This window comes from Strix uralensis, chromosome 5 (genome assembly GCF_047716275.1).
Source record: "Strix uralensis isolate ZFMK-TIS-50842 chromosome 5, bStrUra1, whole genome shotgun sequence".
Lineage (NCBI taxonomy): Eukaryota > Metazoa > Chordata > Aves > Strigiformes > Strigidae > Strix > Strix uralensis.
In genome coordinates, this window is record NC_133976.1 from 88689703 (window position 1) to 88711171 (window position 21469).

At 43.6% G+C, this 21469-nt stretch overlaps 1 protein-coding gene across 1 annotated transcript in view; it reads left to right on the plus strand.

Moving 5' to 3' along the window:
- Positions 1–373: 373 nt before the first annotated feature.
- Positions 374–21469, plus strand: part of SHISAL1 (shisa like 1) — a 150371-nt gene continuing 129275 nt past the window's right edge. The window contains exon 1 of the mRNA XM_074872147.1: positions 374–442. The gene's annotated coding sequence lies outside the window, so the exon portion shown is untranslated. The remainder of the gene's footprint in view (positions 443–21469) is intronic.

Below are 21469 nucleotides of genomic sequence, written 5' to 3' on the forward strand. Positions count from 1 at the left end.
TTTTAAATAACTGTAAAACATCCTGCCAAATGCTTGCACAAACGACCCTAATTCTGGCAGCACCTTTATACTTATATTGGTTATCCTGCAGCATATATATTCGGTCCTTTTTATGGAGTCCTCTATTTTTTAAAAGAACTCTTTGTATTTTGTATCTGCTTTTCATTTATGGCTTGTCCCTAAAGCTACTGTGCAAGGAGAGAAGGTATTAGAGCACACTGGCCCAGCACAGGAATGCTCATTTCAGTAAGAGCTGGGAACGTTGTACTTTGTAGAACAGGATTATAACGGTCGAGCAGCTTTGACCCAAATAGTGAGCGGTGCGCAGCACTAACAACCCTCCCCTGGGACCGGGCTTTTGGAAACTGGCCCTGCATCACAGAGTTGCAGAATTCCATGACAATGTGCAAAACCAGTTAAAGAACCTAATAAACTGAAAAAGGTATGTCTATCAAGGAGGAAAAACGGGTAGTGGAGGTGGGAGGGGGACAGGGAGCTGAGCGCCGCGGCAGTGGGAAGTCTGTTCAGAGCAGTGGGGCAAAGAGCATCCGCGTTGTCTGTTTGCAAAACGTTGGTAGGGCTAACTCTTCTGGCGGCTGCAAACAGCTAGGAAACAGGGTGTGTATGGAATAAACACAGCCTGGCTTGTTAGAAATGAATTTTTGCAGTGCCTTCCCCCCACACCGCCTTGGCATTTTAAAAGCTCAATTTGTAGTAATCAAATCAGTCCAGAGTGCCAGCAGATCACATATTTACACATCTGGCTAATTTTAAACTCACAAAAGGCATGTTTAGTTGGTTCAAGAAGGATGAACAAGAGAACATGCTTAATGTGAAGCAGCTAAATGCAGTTGAGGTCTCCTGTGGTTGTTAAGGGATGACTTGAGGTAAGGGAAGCTTTGGCAGCGGTTTTCTCTTTGTCATCCACATGTTTGAAAGAGTGTCTTTAAAAAGTAGAGTTGGTATGTCAGCCCACAGGAGGTGAAACTAGCTCTAGCTCCTGACCTTGCTGGGTTTCTGCCTGCCTCGCGTGGGAACTGGGTGACAGTGGGGAGCAGCCAGCACCAGGACCCAGGCTGCCAGCTCAGTTCCCTCGCTGGGGGGAAAAGCCACCAGCTTGCAAACCCACCACAGGGCGTTTTCATTTCAGTTTATCATAACAGAAGCTGAAAACAGCCTCAGCTCAGGTGCTGGTTCCGGAGGAGATGAAGTGGCAGCCCCTGATCTGCTGTGGAGGACCTCGTGGTGCTTGGGAGCCTCTCGGAGCCCAGTGCCCTTCCTGCAGGGATTTCGGACAAGCACTGCCTGGCTGCTGGCTCCTTCATTCATCCTGAGCAGGGCAATTGAAGGACCCATTAAAAAAGGTTTATTGATTTAATGGGCAAGTGCTGTGGCCAAGTGCAGTCCTTTTGCAGCTGGGGATAGTTGACAGATGATGGGAACAGAGCCTAAGGCTGCACAGTGGTGTGGGGTGGAAAAGGTACCCCAGGGGTGGGATAAAGGAAGTGATGATCCCCACGGTGATGTCTACTGGAGAAGAATGAATTGTGCATTTAGAAACTGGCAGTAAAGAGACAAATTATAAGAAACTAAATTAAATTGTCAGAATAATGACAGTGTACCAGAAGGAGAAATATCCACCATCTCTCTTTATGCGTATATCCTGGAGAATTGTGTCTGTGAGAGGGAACTTACATCAATGCTTTATAGTGGAAAGGTCCAATGCAAATTTATGAGATCTTAAAATGTGATCTATGAGATGAATCTGTCAGATTTACATTTATTTACTGTAAATGAGAAAGCAATGTGAAGGGGATATAATGCAATACAAATATCTGAGACAGGAAAAATACAGGGGGAAAACAATTTCACTCTAGGGAAAGCAAAGGTAAAACACACAAGAACGGTTAAATGACATTTCATTTAGTGCACTAGACTGGGACCCAGCAGGTTTCACTTGGGCCTGGCCTCTGCTGCACATTTCTGCATGATCTGTGGTGACCCACTTTGGCCCAAGCCTTTTGAAGAGGATAACAATTTGGGCATTTGGCTGCCCTGAAATCAGCTCCTCGCTGAACAGGAAGTTGGCGTCTCCTTTCTCTGTGCCTGACTTCTCATGAAACTGGAGATGATGCTAGGACAGCCCCTTCATCTGCTTAAATTCAAACCCTTTGGGGCAGGAGCTCTCCCGGGTGGTGCTTTCCTGGCAGGTCTGAGCCTCAGGGGGGCTCCACAGCCAGCCAGGGCCTCCTACCACTGTGTGAGGAATCAAAACATTTTGCCGTGGTGCTGCGATCGCACAGCACCATGCAACCATATCCAATACCAAAGATGTTGTCAAGCCTTTTCCTTCCGTAGCCTTAATGTATCTTTTCCTTTTACCACCCTTATGTGGCATCAGAATTGCCCCCCTGAGCAAATGATTCTACCATGTAATGAAAGTCAAATACAGGTCCTGTTAGCCTTGCACTGCTACTGACACCTTTAACATTTGAAGTATATCTGTATGAATTTCAATTCCAAGAAGAAATCCTAGCTGCGTTTCATGTAATCATAGAATCACAGACTGCTTTGGGTTGGAAAGGGCCTTAAAGCCCATCCAGTCCCACCCCCTGCCCCAGGTAGGGACACCTTCCACTAGCCCAGGTTGCCCAAAGCCCCGTCCAACCTGGCCTTGAACCCTTCCAGGGAGGGGGCAGCCACAGCTTCTCTGGGCAGCCTGTGCCAGGGCCTCACCACCCTCACAGGGAACAATTTCTGCCTTAGATCTCATCTAAACTTCCTCTCTTTCGGTTTGAAGCTGTTCCCCCTTGTCCTGTCCCTCCCCCCTTTCCTGTAGCCCCTTTCAGTCCTGGGAGGCCACTCTAAGGTCTCCCCAGAGCCTTCTCTTCTCCAGCTGAACCCCCCAACTCTCTCAGCCTGTCCTCACAGGGGGGTGCTCCAGCCCCCCGAGCATCTTCGTGGCCTCCTCTGGCCCCGCTCGAGCAGGTCCGTGTCCTTCTGCTGTTGGTGCCCCCAGAGCTGGACCCAGCACTGCAGGGGGGTCTCTCAGAGCGGAGCAGAGGGGGGAATCCCCCCCTCGCCCTGCTGCCCACACTGCTCTGGGTGCAGCCCAGCACACGGGTGGCTTTCTGGGCTGCCAGTGCACATTGCTGGCTCACAGGCAGTTTTCCATCCCCCAACACCCCCAAGTCCTTCTCCTGGGGCTGCTCTCCATCCCCTCCTCGCCCAGCCTGGATTACACAAGATGACATACATCTGTCACTGCAGACCAGACAAAATATAGCTGCTTTACAGTAGAAAAAGTTCCTTTGCAGACTATCTGGAAGGTTTGCTGATTCATGAATAAAGGGGCACGTTTTCCCCAGGCACAAATTGAGCTGGCCCCCAGTAACATGGTTTCAACTTATACCAGCTGAGTGGCTGTCTTAAAAATCATGAATTTGAGAAGCAATATCAGATGAAGCAAGATCATTCTTATGGCAATATTGCATGAGAGAAAAATGGAAGTGCCCAGCTCAGCCACCCTCCCTTGAGCGCATTGTCTTGAAAATCCTAAACCACACAGAAGAAGCAGTTTTAAAAATAAAATGATGCTGATGCCAGGCTGAGTCCTTTAAAAACTTACTGCTTAGGGCAATTGCAAGGGGAGAAAGACTTCAATAAAATGGGGGGGGGGGGGGGGGGGGCAGGGAAACACAGGCTGTTGAATAAGCAATGAGATGTGCCATTGTCAAGGAAAATGTACAGTCAGTAGCAAAGAAAGGAGGACAAGGAATATATTTCACATTAGGTCATCTGAGTCCAGTGAGATGTGGCGTTACGTACCTGACCTGTCTAGTAGCTCCACTGCTCTCCGCGCCCAGGTCACAGACAGCAACCTTCCTCCACCCTGAACACAAACTGCCCCTGCACAGGGCTGTGGTACCTGTAGGTGCCCCTGGTGTTCTTGAGTCATCTGAAAAAGTCATCTGAATAGGCTACAGAGAGAAACGCAGCTCTCTCATAAATGCCACATCTGATCAGCCAGGGTCCTCATCCACCCTGTCTACTCTCTTGGTACCAAAATGTTAGCACCGGTGTCTGTTTTGAAAGCAGACTCAGATTCAGAACACCTCCTGTAACTTCATGGGCTTGCTGAGAACAAGTGAATTTTGTCACCAAGGAAGCATTTTTGAAAATCTGATACAACCAATATACTAAATCTCATGTGCCAATGCCTGAGTCTGCACATGCTGAACACCCCAAAACTCCACTGACTGAGAGTAAGGGACAAAGCCAGAGTCTAACGGAGAGCTGAGATTTGTGGGGAAATGTCAAAGCAATGCCAAGATGCCATTCATTTCTATAGATATCTGCCTTTCATTGTCAAGGCCTCGTACAAACAGAATCCTGTTCCCATTCTGATGGGAATATATTTGGCATAGCAGCAATTTTGGGGAAAGGCAATTAAAACATAACATCCCAACATCTATCTCTCCCTGTCTCCCTAGTTTAGCAATTACTCAAAAATATATGTGTTGAAAATGTCTAGATAAGTTAGTGGCAGCAAGTTATTTTTGTGATATTAATTTCTATATTGCCTTCTTAATGTGACGAGGAATATAAAAGAACTAATCATAGGCTGTAGGTGCAGTGTATTCGTGGTAGTAATGTAGAACAGCAAAGATAAATGTAATAGTCTTAAAATGAGATCATGAAATATAATAATAGGTTTTCAGTATGTGATCGTAAAATAGGAACAATACTATCATGTAAATGAAATTAGTAAATTTGAACAATTATATAAGCCTGTGAGTGGATAATACAAGTGAAAAATATTTTAAACATCCCTATATCTTAGAAAGGATGAAGCTGACTGTAATCAGCTTTCTTTGGGAGCCTCTTTCAGTAATAATTTTTTTTTAATAACATGAAAAGTATTATAGTAATAGTCCTGAACAAAGAAAATCAGACAATGATAACAGTTTTGTTGCAACTAAAGGTGATCAAAAATTCTGGAATTATGTCTCGCAAAAAATGCAAACCTTTGAAATACAAACAGGTAATCAACTTCCTGGGCTGATGAAAGAGAAGCCAAAAATAGGGGTTTTTTCTTTAAGTGATAAAATTCTCAGAAATGTTGATTTCAGTTCATTGGCTGCTCACTGTTCACCGGGGCATTTGTTTTTAATTATTTAAGGATTTTTGTTCCTTTTTTTTTTTTTTGAATTAAAATTCTCTCATTGAAGCATTCGGGCTCGCACAGACAGCATTTGTGGGAGAGGAAAAGATGGATGATGCCTAACCAGCTCTAATTTGCTCTACCTCTTAAAGCTGTGTTTTATTAATGACTATAGATACAGAAAATAACATCGTAAGGGGACACAATTTATTACAAGATTATCTACACATGGAATTCTTTTGAAGGATCAAGGCTTCTGTGAGGGATTGTATATGAATTTAAGAGGAAGCAAGCTGTGAAGAGTAGTTCCTAGTCTACTTTTTTCTTTTCACTCTTATTTAAGAAAGGCCGGGAAAATAAAATCTGTGGAATGTTGAAAAAAACAGTGCAGTTGTTGTAAAGGCTATCCTACCTTTTACTCACAAAATCCAGATCCAATCTGTCATAAAAGCAAAATGTTTTTCTTATTATTTTCCCGCTAAAATGCATCATTCTTCGTATAAATTTTGCAAAAGATTCAGGCTTTGACTATTACCCTTGTTCTCCCTGAGGACAACTGTTGGTTAGAATAAGGATAGTTAATGCATTCCTCATTAATCACCTCCCTCACTCATAACAGTTTTATTTTAGGACGCCATAAATGGTAAGATTTCAAGAAATTATCACCAAAAAATACCAAGGTAGGTTTTCTTTCAGCAAGAGATCTCTCTGATTAGAAACAACAGAAATAACTGGTTATTAAAGACACTCTCTGAAAATGAGAGTGGTGTTGAGTGCACAGTGGGGACACGAAAGGCCTGTCATCTCATCACCTGGAAGCCCCATCTCAGCATTTTGTCAGGATGTGACTTCTTGTCCAAGGATGAGTCGATGTTCCGCACAGCACACGTATGCGTTTTGCTTGTCGGCAGCCACGTGCCCAGGCTACTTCAGTTTGAAAAAACAGGTGATTAGGAGCTCTGCCAACTGAAGACGTTACCTCAAGTAGTCTGACTTTTAGTCTTGGAAAAATATGTTCCTTCAAGGTGCTAGTAGATGGACACCAAACACTATTAGTTGCTTCGGAAAAATGGTATTCCAGGCTTAAAAGCAATATGAGAAGTAGCATACAGACTCATTTTCTGGGCTCTTTCTAATTGAAAAGTACCTACAGCAAAAGGTTTACATCAGCGTAAGTGAAGAGCGGAATATCACATGTAATAAATCAGGACAATGTAATAAAAATATGACAAGAAGTAATGGCCTCAAGCTGCACCAGGGCAGGGTCAGACTGGCTCTTAGGAAGTATTTCTTTGCAGAAGGGGTTGTTGGGCGTTGGAATGGGCTGCCCAGGGCAGGGGGGGAGTCCCCATCCCTGGAGGGGTTGAAGAGTCGGGTTGACCCAGCGCTGAGGGATCTGGTGGAGTTGGGAACAGTCAGGGTGAGGTTCATGGCTGGACTGGAGGAGCTTCAAGGACTTTTCCAACCCAGATGATTCTGTGAAATTGTAACCACCAGCAAAAAGATTACATTGCTATTTTCCCAAAGTTTTGCCCCAAATGAGCACGTGATTTCATTCTCCTCTGTGCAGCAAAGGATAATATTTCCCATAAGAGGATGAGTTAGGAATGTCACTGTGGGTTTCTTTCATTAAAATAAGACAAACGCACATTCATCTTAATCAAACACCTCTCATTTGAAAAGTGGTGAGGACATGAGAGATCCCCCAGTCCTTTAGCTGCCTGACAAAGCGGTGTACAGAGGCATGGCTTTGATACCATCACCACAGCTAGCTGCAGAGTTAGCCTGGGAGCAGATGCTGCAGCTGCAAGATAATTTTCCACAGCTTGGCATGAGGGTGTTAAATTGTTATTGAAAGGCTGAAAAGAGTTGGTAAAGTACTGCAGGATGAGAGAACCCTATGAAATGCAAGTATTTAATTAGTATTTAGCATGATAGGAATAGCATGTTAAATGCCATCTAGCCTACCTGTAGCATACCAAGCTAGTATTTAAAATGAGTTAATTGTCACCTGTCTGCAGTGCAGCAAGCGCTTCCCTTTTTTCTTTTGTCCATAAATACCTACAGTCTTTTACGCTGTCAACATATTGCTACAGCTAGGATGGCTGCTTGACTTATTTTGCAGACGTTCAGCAGCAACCAGACTTAGAGTACTTTTGATATATAAACACCTGTTAATCCTCAGAAGGGGGGGAAAAAAAAAAAAAAATCCCAGTTTCTTACGAAACAGAAAGTGCTTCATCAAACCCGAGTGATGAATGTTCCACTGCGAATCTGCACCCGATGGCTTGTGCCCGTGGAACCTGATCTGGCATCTCCGTTTCCCCTCTGCCCTTGACTCCCTGATGCCGTCAGGAGCTATGAATAGTAAACTGCTGAAGACATAGTTTGCTCCGTGCTGAGGTAAGGAGCCTTTTGCAGAATGTCTTCGTGTTGAATCATTTACCTTGCAGCAAAATAACCAAAGACAACAGGACACAGCTTAGACAGTAGCTTTTAACCAAAACAACAATGAGATCTGGGCATTTTTAAATCCCTAAAGCAAAGTTCATCTGATCAGATACGTGAACTTTGGGACTGATTTATCATGAGCCATATCTGCTTTTTGCTACTTCTTCCCTTTTAAAAAGTCTTGTTTTGTAGGCAAATGGTGAGTTTCACAAGTGAAACGAGATTTGTATTTGTAAAAAAAACCTTTTAGGCATTGCTGCTCAGCCTGGTTCCTTGTGTTTTGCTTGATACGATTTTACTCCATTAGCAGTTCCCCTCAGCTAGCTCTGTGCATCAGTCAGAAGAGAAAGGAGATTTTGCCCAACCCATCTCTCAGAACTGAATACAAAGCTTATGAAAATCAGTGGTTGCCTTTTCCACTCGTTTCGATGGGCTGTGACTCTCCCTCTCAGTGCCTGTGTTTAATGAATGCCATTAGTGTTTATATGTACCAAGAGAAGGCTGTGCCTCACAAGCTTTCGGCACTTCCAGTATATTAAGTGACAGAATAAGCAATATCCCTCTTCACAGTGTTTTCCCTAAATTCATTCTTCTGACCTAATACAGGGTTTTCTGCACAATGGATGTTTTATAGAGGAATATACTTAAATGGAGAATGAAATACCTTGTGGATAGAAAGTAAAATTTGCCTTAAGAAGCACGAGCTCTGTATCCTAGTGCTGGGGTTGGCTGCTGAACAGCTTGATAAACACCTTCATCTCACCAGGCGCCCATTCCCCTGTCTGTAAATTGGAGACATTTACCTGTTCCTCCTCTGCAGAGGGTTCAGAGATAACGCTGTAGGGACAGCAGGCTTTGCTGGTGTGCAGCAGACCTTGTTATCTACTTAATGTTGTATATCATCAGTGTGGTTAAATAACTGTGTTCACAGTAATCGTATTCATGACTCCTAATCTTCCCACCTTTATGTCTTTTCTCTCTCGGTACTTTGTATTTGCAATCACAGTGATTTTGTTGAGGGCGTGGGGGGTGATTCCCCAATAGCAGCTGTTCACATATATGCTGAAAACTTTGCGTTGTCTTTGAGTAATACCCTTCAGAAAGCCTCTTCTGTGTCTGTACCATGCCGTCGGTCCATCTCAATTAATTAAGGAGCTCCTTGAGAAAGACAAATCGTCGTCTTATGCTCTGCAGAACTGAACAAAGTTGGAGAGCTCAAAAAATGCAAAAGGGCCCTCACCAAGGTAGTACTGCTTAGGAGCTTTTTCTTGAGAGATTGGTATCTCATTTATGTTCACTGCATCAGGGAGCTGAAAAGGCTTTATGGCACGAAACTTCCTGAAATGGTGGCTGAACGTGGCATTTCTTTATTTTGTCATGAACCCCAGTAAAAACAAAAGATGAGAAGCCAAGAACTACATCTGAGTGTTTGCTCCGATCGGTACCTGGAAAAATACCTCTGGCTTGGTGTACACAAGAGCTACAAAGAGCTTCACCTTGTTGTCCTGATGATTAATGCTTTCTCTCTCTGCATGCGATCCCCGAGATGGCTGGTGTCAGCAGAAAAAGCCTTGTTCCTTAACCCAATAAATCACTGTTATCTTTACGGAGGAACAGCCGTTTGTACCAGTCCCCTCTCTGGCCAGTTCAGCACAGTGAGCAGTTTTCCACGGGCTGTGTCGGACCAGTCCGGTGTGATAACTGGAAGCAATAACTGCAGTTTCACCAGACCCTGTGGATCATGTTTTCTTCTTCTTCTAGCTCAGCAGCTCAAGTCTCTTATCACCAGAGAGTCCATAAAAGCAAGAGACTAGGGGTCAGAATCAAAAGTGAGTTACCAGCATCGTAACTGAGTAAATAACACTCAGCAAACCAGTGAGATGAATTTTAACTTTTTGCTCACTTTTCTGTTTTCGGAGCTTAGAAATTTGCATATTATTTCAATGAATAACTTTACAGTTCATAAATCAAAAAGACACTCCCAAACTGGAGCTCATGACAAATGATAACTGCGTTTTAACTGAAGTGTTCAATGTCATTTGATGGAAACTTTTTAGCCATTTTTCATTTTCCTACACAAGTGACAAAAATAATTTTCCCTGTCTGGGCTTCTATTTTTTTTTTCTTTTCTCTCTGTCCCCTCTATTTTCTACACTTACAAAAGATAGAAGGTTAAGGGAAAGGAGGAAGAAAGGAACAAATTTAAAGTCTTACTCTTGTTGGTTATTCTTGGCAAAAGCACATAATCAATTATTTATTTTTTTGTACAGAAATTCTGAACCCCCAAACTAGCTGAAGCTCTGAGATCATGAACAAAAGAACTTAAAAAAAAAGGAGAAAACTGAAACTGAAGGGGCTGAAAAAAGGGTCTTGGTAATTAAGTATCATTCTTTGCCTACTGCATCCTGTAATCTAGGTCCTTTCCTCCAGTCCTGCTCACTGTCCTCCAGCTTTCTGTGGCTTCTTAGGTCACAACAAACTCCACATTGCCACCCCCAAGGATTCTTGTGGAAAGCATCTCCCATTTGAGGTGACCTGCTCTTCCCACTCCTCTCCTGGTGGCTGCTCTTCCTGAGGGCACGGCAGGGCACGCCTGGTGGCTCTCAGAGGCGAGGTGATGTCCCTTCCCTCTCCAGTAAGTCAGGCTGCGTGGGTCAAGTCGTTTCTCAAACACCATGGAAAGTAAAAACAATGCTTTGGGAAACCAAAACAGAAATAAAGTCTAGGGGGCCTCACATATGGGAAAGGGACAAAAGAAGGTGATAGGAGGGAGGCAAAAACATGAATGTGAGAGGCTAAGTTCAACTTTTCATTTAGGTTATTTCCTCTACCGCTTTTTTTAACGTGGTATTTTAGTGAAGAAGCTTTTCTAAGTGATGCAGATGTGTTCTGTTATGACACATGACAGTTTATAATTGCTTTCTTTTTTTTGTAAATAGACTTCTCTTCCATATTTCAGTTGTTTCAGTAGTTTTTCAAGATAAAGGAAGTTGGAAAGCCTTGAGACATATATTTTAAGCAGAACAATGGATTTAATTTCAATGAAAAGCCAATTTTGTATTGTAAAGAGCAAAAATATGTCTGTCTCATGCCTGTGAAATTCCCTAACAAGTTCGGGAAGGTTTTTTCAACATTTTCAACGCATTTATAGCCTGACCTAAAACCATCAGAGTTGATGGGAGTCTTTGCCTTGATGTTAATGCGCTCTGAGTCAGGATCTTGGGCCCTGAGACTCCATCTCAGTTGTACCAACATTGTGCAGCGCTTAATTAAATGGAGCCACTCAAATATGCAGTGAGCCACCTGTAAGATCCCAGGACATCAATAAGGGTCTTAATACCAAGAAGAAGTAATGGTTTCAGTGCCAGCTTTCTCAACTGAACTCTTTAACAATTATTCCAGATATGGGAGGCATTTTGTCTCTCAAAGTGCAAGGTGTTGTCTCAGTCTAGTGCTCACACACACTATATATACATAAATCTCAAGGCTTTTTATTTTTATCAGCAGTTGTGTGTATCAGAAAGGGTTTAGGGAAGTAGAGGACATGCTTCATTCAGTCTCTGCTATCTGATATGTGGTATAGCAATTTTCCTTGGCTGTATAAAGTCCTCAAGTCTTATGTGAAAGAAAATAGTCTCACCAAAATGAGTGAAATTAATTGCAGTGGGTAAATTTAAATGTGTCCTATATGTCTTTGTAACATAAGGGTCTTACAGACCTTGACTTTCCTAAATATGTAGTCAGGCATTCACTGAAATGGTGTTCTAGAACTCGTGACCAGTAAAGAGGGCATGAACCACTCAGTCACTAGGAAAATGTAAATTTGGCTCTCAGTTTTTGAACTGGCCTCTAGCCACTCCGGCAGCGAAAAGATGCATTAAAAGAAACCTAAGCTGCCACAGAAACTTCCAGGCTGGTGCCCTGGTTGTGTGAGGCAGCAGAGCACCCCGCCGTGCAGCAGGAGCCCGGGACGCAGCGTGCAGGTGTGATCAACTCTGAATGAGAAACGCAGGAGCACCCCTCCCTGCAAGGCCATGGTGGGACCCTCTCAAAAACAAAGTCAGATCTGCACCGTACAGTGACAGCTACTGAGTCTGTGAGACCTTCTCAGAAAACTTCTGTACTGTTCGTTGTCATTACAGAAACTTCAACCATGCACATCCGAAACACGCTTTCTGGGAGTTTCTCTTCCCTACCTCCACGTACATTCTTTTTTCATGATAACAAATTCCATTGTTTCTACCGGAAAATGTGCTCAGGTAGCATAAATCATGGTCACTGCTTATACAAGATTGCTTCCCTATTTGCATATTAATAGGAGAAATAAGGAGCCATTAAAGCCAACTCTAAATGAAAACATTTCAAATTTATAAGCAACACATTTTTCATTTCAGTAATAGCGTGCAGTACTTCTTAGCAAGCAGTGTTGGTAAATAAGAAATTTGCATTAACAGCCTTGCTGATAACTTACTGATTCCCCCCCACCCCCCGCAGGAGCTCTGAATCAATATAGCAAGTTAATTACCTCTTGACTGCAGATGGTAGTTTCGGAAAGGAACTTTGGACTAGGCAACATTTTCCTGATTTTGTTTTCCAGTAATTGTCAGTGACAGAGCTTAAGAAGCAAGCACACTTCACTGCTAAGCTTCCCGTACAAAAAAACCCAAGTATCTGGTCCTTCTGATTTAAGTTCAGTCTGTCAAGGAGAAATGTAAGCTGGAAGCCACAAAATGTTACTCAATAAGGAAAAAAAAAAAAAGAGGCAATTTATAACTGTGAAACATAAGTGGATTGAATAGTACTTAAAGTACAATTATACTCTGAGAAGTGAGTTTGGGAAAAGTCGTGATGACTGAAGGCTATTCAGACTCTGATCCGAGTCCTGTCCTGATTTCAACTGAAGCTATGTGTAATTTTTGCGTCACTTTAAATATATCTTTTTGCCTAACACATAATTCAAGAAATATACTCAGTGTTTTAGTATGAACGCATTTACACTGATAAAAATTGATGAGTATACCTAAGCAGCGTTAGTTGAAGCCCTAATATTTTCCTGCTGTTATGTCTACCTTTGTGTCATAAATGTTGCATATTTATGCATAATTATGCATTATGCATAATACAGATACGTGTATTATATATAGTTTAGAAATTGTGATACCTGAAGTGACCCGAAAGCCCCAATCAAATCTAATGTCAATAATATGGCTATGGGCGGGAGGTACAGCTTTTATCATATCAGCAGAAATACAGAATCTCATCCCCATCCTTCTCAGTGGCAGACAGATCTTTGTGCATGGCTGAGGCCAGCTGAGGTGAGAGCGAAGGCGCTGCAAGCAGTGTGGTCAAGAAACCTGCACATTTCATGGCGTGTGAGTCAGCAGAGAAATATCCAGCTCACACTTGTCCTCAAGCAGAGGAGCTAAGTCATACGCAGGTCAAAACTGAGTACGTGCTACTGCCACTTAAGTGGGGAGAGTTACTCCCTTCTGTGGCTGGGCATATCCACGTGTACCTGCTAGACCTGGAGTCTGACTTTCAGCAAAGTAAATTCATGGTATGGGTGAGTGAAGGGGGGTACGTGTGTGTGTGTATGGGTAGGGGAGAGCCCGGTGGACAGTCATTCTGAGCACACTTGCTTTGGAAGGTATTTAAAAGTAATTAATCTCAGACATTCCAATGTATTTGGACCTTCATGAAGTGCTCAAACTGATGCTCGACACAGTCAACTGCTGTGTTATTACACACTTTTTAGTTACCTAAAAAACCCAAAATCAAAGTATTTTGTAGACTGTATAGCTCTCTTAGTGAGGAAGGACCGCCTTGGAATGTTTTCAGTGTTCTCTTTGACTTCACATTTACATCCCCTGCTGCAGATGTTCAGCTTATGCAGGTCAGCAATGTCTTCTGCTGGGCTCGGTTAATGCGTGTGAGCTATTTGACTTATTTATCTAATAATATACGAGCTGCCCCTTGTGACACCAAAGAAAAATATCAGCTGTGTCATCCCAAGCCCGCAGTGCATTTGTGATGCCATGGGGTGTCTGGGACGTCGGCATGGCAGATGTGACACGGGACCTGCAGGAGACCTGCGCTCTTCTGGTGGGGCAGCTGGGGCCTGACAGCATTTCAAGGGACCGGAGACTCACCTGTGAGCAATTGGATTGAACTTCCTGTGTCTGGATAATTTCAATATTAGATCAAATGAAAAAGACCAAACTCTCATTCTCATAACATCATCTTTAAAGCAGGTTCTCCGTGCTAAGCCTGAAACTGCTTTGGACAGAGTGAATTGGCACTGCTGAATCTGTCCAAGCAGATGTACCTCAATGCGACTTGAATTTAAATATCAACTTCTACTAGATCATTAAAAAGAAGCTGATATCCCTGAATGCAAATAACACTAGAGAATAAAATCTTCATACTGTTGAACGTATTAAACACAATTATAAACCCCCAGTAACATGAGCAGAGTAAGTACAATTATCAGATTTTTTTTTATATTGCTTAAACCCTGTATGTGCAGGCGTCTCAATCTCATTTTTAACCAACAACCCAACACAGATGTGTTGGCTCAAGCTTAATTTGGATGTAACAGATTCATCTGAGGAGTAGCTAAGGCAACAAACTAATTACACATGCCAAGAGGCTGAATTAAACTTCACTTCCCAAAGATTCTCAAGCGATTTCAGAATCTTGAACTACCAGATAACTATGAAAATGTTTTGTAAATAGTAGTCATCTCCCATCATAGCCACTCAGTGCGTTTGTAAATTGGCATTGTTATTTTTAACAACCATGACATCAAAACTGAGGATTGTTTCACTGCAATTTCTATCTAAAATGTTCCAAAGACTCTTTTAAAAAGTCAGGAATGGAAAATGTCTAAGAGTAATTTCTCAAAATTCAAACAAATGAGGAGACGTTCAGCTGAGATTATTGAACCCTACTGTAGAAAAGCTGGTTTATTCTGTTGAGAAGGCAGTTTAAATCTGGTATGTATATTGTGTGAAATCGTCTCCAGCTCATCCGTAAGATGTCTGCAGGAGTCACGTCCTGTCCAAAGCCTGGGAAGAGCAATTAGTATGAGAAAATTATCCTTAACAGGGGTCTAGCTGCCTTGAGGTCTTGTATTCTGTTTACCCCATTCTTTTTGCTTTGAGGAATATAAAGAAATTGTTCGAGTAGAAGAAGTTCAAGTATTAAACCTTCTTCCTACATCAACTTCATAACAACTTTGATACACTGTCTTTGCTACAGCATGGAATTGGGCATGAGAGAGCAGGAATGAGCATCTGGCTTGGCCAGAGCTGCCTTTTGCACCCTCCCGAGCTGTACCGCAGTGAGATGCGAGAGGGCAGCAGGCTGCCCATGCCAAGGGCTGGGGCACCTCGGGACACGGAGCGAGGCGCTGGCCTCTCTGCAGTGTGGGGATGCTCCGGGCACCCACCTCGGGGTTCAGAGATAGCCTTGACGCAGCAGCCTTGCAAACTGCAAACGTTCCCAGCCACGCTCATACCTCCCTCCCATCTGTTCCCGTGGCTGCCAAACCTTGGATGCAACACGGCGCAAAGCACTTTTACTGCCTTTTGCTGCACCATTAACGCAGCAAGGTGCACCGAGAGGGTATGAGTCATCTCACAGGGCCTTTTGGCAGGGGCTCTTGAAGCTGCAATCCTGCAGGCAATGGAATTCTAAATGAAAATACAGGTGAGGCTGCCTCCAAGACCTGGAGAGTTTCCTTTTCCGTTCACAGTGGTTGTGGCAAAGGTGTCCGTGCCTGCCATTACAGTCCTCCTTGGGAGGCTCCTGCAAGGGGACAGTGTGGGGAGCTTTCCCTGACCATGTAGACAAAGTTAAGGTTACCTGAAGGAAATTGCCAGAGTGCTTCAGGCTTTCCATTTTTGAAAGGGCAAGCTGTGACAGTCCATGGCCATCCTGTTTTCCTTCCCCTCATTCTCGTTCTGCTCTAGCTCTTCTTCCTTACATTGGTTACTCGCATCTCTCCGAGATGCCCATATTTCATCCTTACACGTTGGCCTTAGCAGAAAAAAGGTCACCATGGATTGCCTGAGCTCTCTGCAGGTTTAAAGCAGTTCAGAAATGTTGATCTTTTGAGAGTGCTATTGCCTCTTATCTGGAAACAGTCCCAGACTAATGCAGTGACACATTTATAGGACTGAGGTGATTTGTGCCCAGGTGCTTGAACTACACTGTGCAGATACACCCATGTTCATATGGATGTTCATATCCATATTCATATTAGACTGGCTCTTAGGAAGTATTTCTTTGCAGAAGGGATTGTTGGGCGTTGGAATGGGCTGCCCAGGGCAGGGGGGGACTCCCCATCCCTGGAGGGGTTGAAGAGTCGGGTTGACCCAGCGCTGAGGGATCTGGTGGAGTTGAGATCAGTCAGTGTGAGGTTAATGGTTGGACTGGAGGAGCTTCAAGGGCTTTTCCAACACAGATGATTCTGTGATACTGGGATACAGTGTCAATACAAGTACTGGCCCAGTGGCACTGTAACTCCAGTGTGATCCATCCATGCTCTTCAGATGGGTGTTCCAGCTTGTTAAACTTACGGTCCCATCTTAGAACAAGTTTACAGCAGCAAACGGTGAAGTTCTACCAAATCAATCACTAATTGCACATCCCGCTCTTCCACTTCACTTCTTCCCCCTTTCTAAATAAAAGGAAGGGTCACAGTTGAATTTCCATCCTTCACCAAATGAGAGGCCACCTTGTAGCAAGTGGCATCTTCCTTACCAGTAACTGCATTAACTGTGAGTAGGCTAAAACCTCCCGTTTATCTGTCAGCACAGCAGAGCATGGTTACACAAACTGTTGCACTGGTGACTCATCGGATTTATTAACAGGTACAGCGCTCACCACCTTTTCCTTGCTTCTTCTGTAGACAATTCCTACTACTGTTCTTCCTGTGTATATGTAGATTTAACTGTTTGGTAGCCCAGAGAAGTGAAACCATCTGATCTAAAAAAGAAAAGTTGGCACAATTATGGGTTTATCAGCTCTTGCTCCATTATATCTGCATAGATCCACAGGGATCCGTTATATCTGCGTGGCAAATGTCCTACATGCTCAGGTTGTGTAATCTTCTCCACGGACTTCTCGGCTCTGCAGCATCTCCAGCTTCTCCCATCATCCCCCACAGCTACAGTGTAAGATTCAGACTATTCTGCCTCAAAAGTCCATGCAACGTAAGGCAATGGCAGCCACCAAGTCAAATTCCTCGGTGTTGGAGAAAGAAGTGCTGATCAGTTGGCATCTTTTTGGAAGAAGCACCCTGGAGAATTCTATTTTCTCAGTGTTTAATTTTTTTCTACATACTGAGTCCAGGCTAAAACTCTGCCTGGGTGGTTGGATGTTTCATACCTAAGGACATCCAACGTGACCAAATTTATCAGTTCTGTACTGGTCTGTATAAAGCTATACTGTGACAAATTAGAATGGGAAGTTAAAATGCTGTCATTATACGATGTAATTAGGGTGGCTTAATATGGCTGAAATAGACTGTGGCACGAGGGAGGGAGGACATCTTCCTGTCCAGCCTGGTGACAGAACTGACCCCTGCCTCTCCTCAGCCAGAGCTGCCGAGGTCCTTGCCTGTTCAGAAATGTTTGTAATCCCCTACCTGGGCATCCTCATTCTGCTGGAAGTTACAGTTCCCCTTCCTCTTCCCTTTCCATTTTTTTCCTTTTTTTTTCTCTTCCTCTTCCTCTTTTTTTCTTTTTCTTCCTCTTTTTGTTACCTTCACGCTGCGTTCATGCTGTGGCTGTGTGAATAGACTGTTTTCAGTCTATTATGTGGACGTACCACATCATCATATATAATGACAGCAGTATAATTATAATGCTACAACAGAAAACATTGGCTGTGTAGACAAGGCTGTAATAGCAGCCTGAGTGCTGTGAGTTAACCCACTCACTCTCCTCCACCACCACGTCTGGGCCTTTTCTTGAGAGGAAAAGTTGTGTCTTATCAGTCACATTCACCCTTTCCCAAAGGCAAACAATGAGCATCTCCTATTAGCTAAATCAGGCATTCAACTTACTTCAGGAATTTACCAGCATAAACAAAAATTTCAGCACTGTTCCAGCAGTAATGAAACAACTTTGTTCATCTCCGTTATGGGATATGAGCTGTGATCTGGTTTTATTCCAGTTAAACCCTACATGTTTTCTAAAACCACATCTGAACTGTGCTGACCTCTAGAAGTTTGTGCAGGTGTTATACCATACACTTTCAGGTTGCTCTAGCTCTACTCTTAATTGGGTCTACATATATATTACTGTGGTTGTTGAAGGGTTTAACAGTTCATTAATAGCAGCAGTCCCAGCCCTCTGACTCTCTCAGGGAGTTAACAGCTCTTGTTAGCAGCTGGCAGACTATTGCTGCAGTACTCTATTATCTTATCTAACAGAGGATTTTATGGCTATATTTAGTTTAATTGAAGAATGTCCTAGAAAAGGACTAATGATAAGTTTCATTATCAATATACCAGATCGCGTACGGACAAAATTTTAAAAAGAAGGGAGGAAAAAAGTTAATTTGAACCAGAAATTACTTTGGGCAGTTAAAATCCTTCAGCATTTTGTTGATAATGTAGTTTGTATTTAGTCGCTGGCTGATACGATCCAGAACTAGATCTTTTTCTCCTACTCATTTTGAAACTAATGGTCAAAAACATGCTCGCTTCCGTTGGATAAGCATTTATTTACTTCAGTAATCCCACGAAATGACATTAATTCCCCATGGAGGCAGCTTGTTTATAGTATATTACAAAACCTGACTTCTAGATTAAAAGACTTTACTTTGCCCTGTACCTTTGAGAAGACTTCTCTTCAGAGGAAAAAAATAGCAGAAATCAGGCACTTACTGTTTACTGGAAGGAAGTAATTTTGCATTTTCCTTACCAGATTTCAGAATGGGTTGCTTCACAGGATCATCAGATAATTCAAGTTGGGAAGGGCTGCAGGAGGTCTCTGGCCAGCAGCCTCCTGCTCAGCAATCTCTGAGATCTCGGGGCATGTCTTCACAGCAGAAAGTGTCAGGCAGAGACGAGTCTTACCTGGGGGCTGGAAGGTGAATTAATGTGGTACCTTGCCCAGGTTCGTTAGCCTGCCTGAAAAGGAGTATTATGATCCTGTGGCTCTATTGCTTCTGGCTGAGAGCTGGCTTAGGCACCTCAGCCTGCCACGGCCGTGCTCTATCTCATTTTCTGACGCCGGCACCAGTGAAGAGGAACTCCCAGGAGGTGCTGGTGGAGACACTGCTCAGCACACCAGTCTCTGCAGTGTCTCATCCCAGTAACAAATACCATACTTAACCCTACGAGTAAAATATGTTACTGGACCTATGAAGCAATGTGCACTTGGCTGGGAAAGGCTGGTACTGGCTGATCTTCATAGGTTTGGATGCTTTTTATAGCTTCTAGGGATGGACATCTGCAAGACTCTTAAGCCTTCTTGATAATCTGGAATTGTTGCTTTAATCTTTTTTTATTTGTTGTCCCTGAGATGAGGCTAATTTTCCTGCATTTTGTAGGCTTTCTGAACAACACACACTGTTTCCTTCTGTAATAACCAGGCTTTAGTTCATGAACCCCATATATCTTGGGAAAGCTGCATTAGCTGCAGCAGAGTTTATGCTGCAGGACCAGTTACAGCGTCCTCCTGTTGTCAACTCATTTACGTACCTCATGAATACAGTTTCCAACCCAGCAGGTGTTGTGCTATTCTCGTTTCGTATATGGAGGCAGTTTTTTCCCCTGCTGATCTTACTTAGCAGGGAATGGATGAAAGCACAATGAAAACTGTTTGGACACTTGGTGATTTAAGAGCCTGCTGGCTTGAGGCTCATGCTGTGAAAATGTCACATATCCTAATCCTTGAATCTCCAGCATCCACAGCGTCACAACGCAGAAAAGGAAGCACCGCTGCTCGGAGCCTGGCTCAGGTGAGCGATGAATTGCCATGAGCAGTCTCATTGCTGGTGGAGCTGTAATGCTTCCCCATCCCAGCAGCCTCACGTGGCTTAATGCTTCAGAATAATATTAAGAATAGCGTCATTTCACAGGTACCAACCACCTTTTCTTTCAGATTGTCTGAGCCATTAACATACCCCATCTAGCACACAGAATTCTGCTGGCTTGCATTTCTACTTGGCTGTGTTTAGCTTTAAAGGCTGTTACTTCCACCTTTGAATTTCGGGAGAGCTTTTGTGCCCCAAAGCTTGTCTAGGTTTTGTACCTCTGTTGGCACTCATGTTTTCACAGAGTGGAGGCCGTTTAACATCACCCAAAGCAAACTTTTCTTTGGCTCCGTGGTATTGCATATTGCTTTGTCCCCACACCCTAAGGAAAAAAATTAAACTGCTCTTCAGGTAGTGTTAGAGCTATTTTTACTATCAAAAATGTAGAAAACAGCTCGTTTAAGAATATCTGACATTATATATTTACTGAAACAACCATTCTGTCTTTACTGAAAAGGGCCATCCAAGGCCAAAAAATTGTTTCCATTTTCAATGTACCATTGCTGGGTCATGTTTTCACCTCCCAGTCAAGGGCAGACATCACCAAATTCATACAGTGAACATTTCTGCCAGTAAGTACACGTACCGTGTTCCCCAAAAGCTAACCATAAGCCTGGTTATCCGCTGCCAGCTGCTTCCTCTGAGGACAGATACTTTAAACTCGAGTTGTGGCTGATGTGTCATGGTGACCCCATCTGCAGGGGGCCTGGGTTAAAATATGGCTTTGATTGTAATATCAGCACTGTCATGTCATGGTTCTAGCAAGGATCCCTGAAGAATTGGCCTGTTCCCATGGTGCTGGGTGACAGCAAGGCCACTGAAAAGCAGATTTCACTGTGCTCCACTGTATTCACTCAAAGTCCCTGTTTGTCTTCTCTGACATCACTGAAGATGTCCTGGAGCACATGTCTTATAAGTGGGGAGCGGCTGAGGGAACTGGGGGGGTTTAGTCTGGAGAATAGGAGGCTGAGGGGAGACCTCATGGCCCTCTACAACTCCCTGAAAGGAGGGTGCAGAGAGGGGGGATGAGTCTCTTGAGCCAAGGAACCAGCGCCAGGACAAGAGGGAATGGCCTCAAGCTGCGCCAGGGCAGGGTCAGACTGGCTCTTAGGAAGTATTTCTTTGCAGAAGGGGTTGTTGGGCATTGGAATGGGCTGCCCAGGGCAGGGGGGGAGTCCCCATCCCTGGAGGGGTTGAAGAGTCGGGTTGACCCAGCGCTGAGGGATCTGGTGGAGTTGAGAACGGTCAGGGTGAGGTTCATGGTTGGACTGGAGGATCTTCAAGGGCTTTTCCAACCGAGATGATGCTGGGATTCTAAGATATTATTTCACATAACTCCCAGGTGTAGCTTTAGTTGAATTATTGGGTATGGTCACGAGAGCTTTGAGTGTCAGGGTATTCCCAGCTTTGCACTGGTTTTTAACGTACTTGAAAAGTTAACGTTGCTTGGAAAAAAGCCTAGAACTTGTGTGAAAACAGTAATATGCGTTGTGAACCTTTCCCTTTTCACTGGTTGTCTGTAAAACGTGTTGCTTCAGCATCGAACAAAACTTCTAAGATTTAGCTTCCCCAAAGGTGTACTTTGTATATCATCTGCTTACTGAAGGCTTCCTGGACCCCAGAAAAAGAGAAAAGAGCTGGGGTTGAATGGTGTCTCTGTCGAAACTATTTGGATCAGCTGCCTTTAAGAATCTTGATGTGATAATAACCCTGATAGTCAGAATGCTTATCCAGCTGCATAAATATGAATGTGAGCCCTACATTCAGGCATAAATAACTGTCTGTCCCTGGAGTTTTCTTCTG